Raw genomic sequence first — 6,706 nt, 5'->3', positions numbered from 1 at the left:
ATGCTTCCATGTGCTCTAAACTAAACATGATCTAATATCCATTAACAACACTAACAGAACAGAGCAATAATAGAAGGATCTAGAGATACATCACCAAAGGAAACTCACCTAAATTGATCCCCACCTCTTCAACCGAGACCTCCACAGCTACTAGAAGTGAAGAGATAGTGAATGGCAACAGGGAAAGTCCACAATCCATGCCTTTCTCTATTCTAAAACAAGAAGAACATCACAATTGAGACCAATTAGGCAAGAACTTTGAATTTTATGATTCTGAATGAAGCCTACCTTACTCCAATTTTGTTTCGGCAGCCCGTCACACTCAGGATTGGCAGCTGATCAACGTCGACAAGCAAGAGAAATCGGAATCCAGTGAAGTGGATCTCCCTGATCCAAGCTCCAACGACGAGAAGGCACTGGACACCCACAATAGGAAACTAGGGCTTGAATCTCCCCTCCCTCACCGAGCCCTAGCCTAGCCATGCCCTAGCCTCGCCGTGCCCTAGCCGCTGAGGAACAACCGATCGTGAGCAAGATACCGCTGAGGACGTAATCGCTCCGCCGGATATGACGGGTACCGTCGAGTTCCGGCGACACCTTCCCTCCGACGACGCGTGATGACTAGATCACGGTGGAAGAAGTCTCTCTGTCGTTGTCAAGTTGTCTGCTCGCGATGAAGAAACAGGAAAATGAGGGGAAGAAGAATCGGTAGTCGGTAGCCTGCCTCCTCAATGCTCCGGTGGCTGCCCTATGCCGGCGATCCCGAGAGGGGAGGAGAGGAGAATCGCTGGTGGTGAGGCTCGGGACGAAGAAGCTTCGCGCGAAGAGGGGAGAAGTCGAAAATTTAGGGCTAGAGTTATTTACTTAGGGTTAACTTTAATCAAACCATAAGTTAATTCCTCTATCAACTCCCACTCAAAGGTGTTCCAAACAGGCCTTCACTGTAACCCAAATTCATCCCCTCAAATAAAGACATACGGATTCCGTTTAAATCCTAAAAAATTCTAAAAATTCCTGAAAAATCCAATAATATTTTTCGTCTAATAATATTTATTTTAAATTTTACGATATCTTACAGCCTCTGTGGGTACTCTGTAAATCTTCACATCTCCTCTCTCGATAATCTCTCGAATGAGATTGAAGCGTCGTAGTATGTGTTTAGTCCGCTGGTGTGAGCGAGGTTCCTTCGCCTGTGCTATAGCTCCATTGTTGTCACAATAGAGCTCAATGGGGTCAGCGATGCTAGGAACCACCCCAAGTTCAGTGATGAACTTGCGGATCCAAACTGCCTCCTTTGCTGCCTCTGATGCAGCGATATACTCGGCCTCTGTTGTAGAATCAGCAACTGTGTCCTGCTTCGAACTCTTCCAGCTCACAGCACCACCATTTATGCAAAACACGAACCCGGACTACGATCGATAATCATCCAGGTCGGTCTGGAAGCTGGCATCAATGTAACCCTTTACAGCTAGCTCATCATTGCCTCCATATATCAAGAAATATTCTTTAGTCCTTCTTAAGTACTTAAGAATATTCTTGACCGCTATCCAGTGACTTTCACCTGGATCAGACTGGTATCTGCTCATCATGCTCAAAGCATACGAGACATCAGGATGAGTACATAGCATGGCGTACATGATAGATCCTATGGCTGAGGCATAAGGGATCTGATCCATGCGGTCTCTCTCCTCTCTAGAAGAGGGACCTTGAGTCTTCGAAAGACTCACGCCATGTGACATCGGCAGAAATCCCTTCTTGGAGTTCTGCATGGCAAACCGTAGGAGTACCTTGTCAATATATGTACTCTGACTTAGGCCAAGCAATCTCTTAGATCTATCTCTATAGATCTGTATCCCTAGAATGCGGGATGCCTCACCTAAGTCCTTCATTGAGAAACATGTCCCTAGCCAAGTCTTGACAAACTGTAGCAAAGGGATATCTTTCCCGATGAGCAGTATGTCATCCACATACAATATGAGGAAGACAACTATGTCCCCTACAACCTTCTTGTAGACACAAGGCTTATCTTCATTCTTGATGAAACTAAACTATTTGATTGCATCATCGAATTGAAGATTCCAGCTCCGAGAAGCTTACTTTACTCCATAAATGAACCTATGTAGTTTGCATACTCTGCTAGTATGTTGTGGATCTACAAAACCCTCAGGTTGTGTTATGTACACATCCTCGAGCAAGTTTCCATTCAGAAATGTAGTTTTGACATCCATCTGTCATATCTCATAGTCATGGTATGCTGCAAAAGCAAGCATGATCCGAATGGACTTAAACATCGCTACTGGAGAAAAGGTTTCATCATAGTCAATACCATGAATCTGCTTGAAACCTTTAGCTACCAAGCGACCCTTATAGATAAGTCCATCCATGTCAGTCTTTCTCATAAAGACCCACTTACACCCTATAGGTTTTACCCCTTCAGGTGGATCAACCAAAGTCCATACTTGGTTGGTGTACATGGATTCCATTTCGGATCTCATGACCTCTAGACATTTCTCGGAATCTGGTCTCATCACAGCTTCCTGATAGGTGGTAGGCTCATCCTCTATGAGCACAACGTCATCATGGTCAGACAAGAGAAATGAGTATCTCTCAGGCTGACGACGTACCCTATCAGACCTGCGAAAAGGTATGTCTACTTGAACTGGTTGTTGTTCCTCAACTCTTTGTGGAACAACATCATCCACAACACTTCGTGGTTCTAGTTCAACTTCCATCGAGGCTTCAGTGCTATGGCTCGCATCTTGAACTTCTTCAAGATAGAACGTACTCCCACTTGTCTTTCTAGAAACAAAATTCCTTTCTAGAAAGACCCCAGTCTTTGCCACAACTACCTTCTGCTGACTGGGAAGGTAGAAGTAATATCCCTTAGTTTCCTTGGAATATCCAATAAAGTAGCACTTGTCGGATTTGGGTCCTAACTTGTCTGAGACTTGATGTCAAGCGTAAGCCTCATAACCCCAAATCCTCATGAAAGACACCTAGGCATCTCTCCCAGTCCATATCCTATATGGTGTCTTTATCACGACCTTGGATGGAACTCGGTTGAGTATAAAAGCTGCCGTGTCTAGAGCATAGCCCCAAAGGAATGTCGGAAGATCTGTGTGACTCATCATAGATCGTATCATATCTAATAGGGTATGATTTCTCCTTTCGGATACACCATTCCACTATGGTATTCCAGGAGGAGTGACTTGGGATAGAATTCCACACTTAGCTAGATAGTCATGAAACTCATGGCTAAGGTATTCACTATCTCGATCTGATCAAAGTATCTTAATACTCTTGCCAAGTTGGTTCTGTATTTCATTCTTGAATTCTTTGAACTTTTCAAAGGATTCAGACTTATGTGTCATCAAGTACACATAAACATATCTACTGAAGTCATCAGTAAATGTGATGAAGTACCTATAACCGCCTCTAGCAACGACATTGAAAGGGCCACATACATCACTATGTATAAGTCCTAACAAATCAGTCGCTCTTTCGCTGTGCCCACTAAAGGGAGTCTTGGTCATCTTGCCTAGTAGGCATGACTCGCATGTCTCATAAGATTCAAAATCAAATGAGTCCAGCAAACCATCCTTATGGAGTTGGGATAAGCGCTTGTCATTTATATGACCTAAGCGACAGTGCCAGAGATAGGTTTGATTCAAGTCATTTGACTTGAACCTCTTGGTATTAATGTTATAGATAGGGATGTCAAGGTCTAGAATGTAGAGTCTGTTCATCAGAGGCGCACTACAATAGAATATATCTTTTAAATAAACAGAACAACATTTGTCCTTTATTATAAAAGAGAAACTTTTCTTGTCCAAACAAGAAACTGAAATTATGTTCTTATAAGTTAAAGCAGGCACATAACAACAATCATCCAACTCTAGTACAAGCCCAGAGGGCAAAGATAGAAAATAAGTCCTTACAGCAACAACAACAACCCGTGCTCCATTGCCTACACGTAGGTCCACCTCGCCCTTTGCCAATGCCCTGCTATTTCTCAGCGCCTGCACATTAGTACAAATGTGAGAAGCACATCCGGTATCTAATACCCATGATGAAGAAATAGATAGATTGGCTTCTATAACATATATACCTGAAGTGGAAGTCTCACTTCGCTTCTTCTTAAGATCTTCCAGGGACACCTTGCAGTTCCTCTTCTAGTGTCCGGTCTGACCGCAGTGGAAGCAGGTAGCATCCTTGGCGACCCCTCCTTTAGGCTTCAGTGCCTTGCCTTTGCCCTTGGCTTGGGACTTTCCTTTGCCTTTGGGCTTGCCCTTTCCCTTGTGTTTCTGAACCATCAGAACAGAGTGGGGCTTAACCTTCTTAAGGTTCAGCTCAGCAGTTCTTAACATGCTAAGCAGCTCGAGCAGTGGCTTGTCAATTTCGTTCATGTTGTAGTTTAGAACGAATTTGTTGGTGCGGGAAGCATCTAACGATCGAACCTGAGTTTTGATAATGGAAAAGGATTCAAAGTTAAGGTGTGTTGTGATCTAACATGTTGAATGAGTATTTCAGGAAAAGTCCTAGCTGTGGTTAGGCAAAGGAAAACCCTAGGGGGTGGTAACCCTAGGTCATAGGGGGTGGTAACCCTATGCGGAAAGTCTTGGCAGGTCGATGGCTTCAGGCAAAAGTCCTAGGGGGTGGTAACCCTAGGTGGAAAGTCCTGGTGTCGCGAACCAGGTGAAAGACTGGACTAGCCGGGAAGCGGATGTCCAACAGAAAGTCCGGAAGCGTCGAGTGCTGAGCAAAAGTCCAGTCGATCTGGAGGATCGCACTGGCAACAGGTAAATCTCCTGAGTGGAGTAGGTGAGGACGTGTTCCCTGTAGAGGGGGGTTTCCGGATGGGAAACCTGAAGTCAGACCCGGACAGTTCGAATGCTGTCAAAACTTTCATTATTATCATTCATTATGTTTCTGTGCTAACTTTGTTTTGCAGGGTATGTGTTTGGGACTAACACATTTTGCAGGAACAAAGGAGCAAGTTACAACTCGGATGAACAGTGTCCGAGGCGCCTCCATGGAGCTTGGAGGCGCCTCGGGTGCGAACCAGGAAAAGCCAGCGCAGAAGGTTGGAGGCGCCTTAGATGAAGTTCAAGGCGCCTTGGGTCGAAGGTTGAAGGCGCCTTGGGTAGGCTGAAGGCGCCTTGAACTGGATGAAGTTCGACCAAGTCTGTGCTGATCTCCGCGGGTGACTCGGCCTGTTTAAGGCGCCTTGAAGGGCTTCAAGGCGCCTTGAACACCCTTTATAAACGCTACAAGCTGCTCTAGAAACACCCAGAAGTGCTGTTACAAGTCCCCGACAACCCGGAGCTTCAGATTCTGCTACTTTATTGTTGTCGGTATAATTTGTTTTAGTTCTTTCAATTGTAATATCTTATTGTACATCTTACGAGCTTATAGTTGTTGCCCACGGAAAGCGATCAAGGATCGCGGGCCTTCGAGTAGGAGTCGCCTTAGGCTCCGAACGAAGTAAAACTTCTTGTGTCCCTCTGTGATTGCATTCGTTATTTCCGCTGCGTATATTTACTTTGATAGTTTTACGATTCCGATACGATCAAAATCGCCACGAGCGCTATTCACCCCCTCTATTGCGTCTCGATCCAACAATTGGTATCAGAGCGGGGTCATCTTGAATCAGTGCAACCACTATTCAAGACAATTTTCTTTTCGTGGTTTTGTTCGGAGTCAACTAGAATTTAGGCTCATAGCTATATTCTAATTTCTTTTTACGAATCGATTTTTTCCCGAAGTTAGTGCAACCCCACTCGAGCTCGTAATTATTACTATTCTCTTCCCACACTACTAATCCAAGACTCAGTCTTGGAATAGATCTTGTTGTTTTTTTGTTATTTTAGATCTAAATGGCCCAACAAGAAGGATATAGCACCGTTCGCCCCCCACTATTTTCCGGAGAAAACTTCGGATATTGAAAGGGGCGAATGGAAATATATCTAAAGATCCAGTTCGACACCTGGATGATCCTTAGAACAGGACTACAACTACCAACTGGTACCGATGGTAAGCCTACATCCTGTGAAAACTGGGAGCCCGCATTTATCAAGAAGGTGGAAGCCGACGCCAAAGCCACCTGCACCATCCAATGCAGTCTGACCAAAGAAGAGCTCAATAGAGTCGGTCCATTCTCCTCCGCAAAGGAACTATGGGAGAAACTGATCGAACTACACGAGGGCACCTCGGAAACCAAGGTAAGTAAGCGTGATTTGTTATTAAATAAACTATACAATTTGAAAATGCAGGAAGGCGAGACGGCAAGCTCTTTGCACGCCTGAATTCAAGATATCCTGAATTCTCTACATGGAATCGGGCAGAAGGTAGAAAACAGAGATATAATAAGGTATGCCCTTAACTCATTCCCTAGGAGTACACTATGGGCATCAATGGTAGATGCCTATAAAGTCTCTAAGGATTTGTCTTCCTTAAAATTAGATGAATTGTTTAGTGAATTCGAACTCCATGAACAGACTAATGCACGACCATCCGAGAAAGGGATTGCTTTGGTTGTAGGAACAAGTCGAACACGGGAATCAAGAGGACGGCGAAAAGTTGAATCGGAATCAGAAGACGAATCCGATTCAGAAGATTCAGAAGATGAACTAGCCGGCGAATTTGTGAATCTTGTAAAGAAACTCTACAAGAAGAAGAAGGGATTCAACAAGAAAGATCTGAAGAA

Source organism: Zingiber officinale, chromosome 11A (genome assembly GCF_018446385.1).
Source record: "Zingiber officinale cultivar Zhangliang chromosome 11A, Zo_v1.1, whole genome shotgun sequence".
Lineage (NCBI taxonomy): Eukaryota > Viridiplantae > Streptophyta > Magnoliopsida > Zingiberales > Zingiberaceae > Zingiber > Zingiber officinale.
This window is presented reverse-complemented; position numbering follows the sequence as displayed.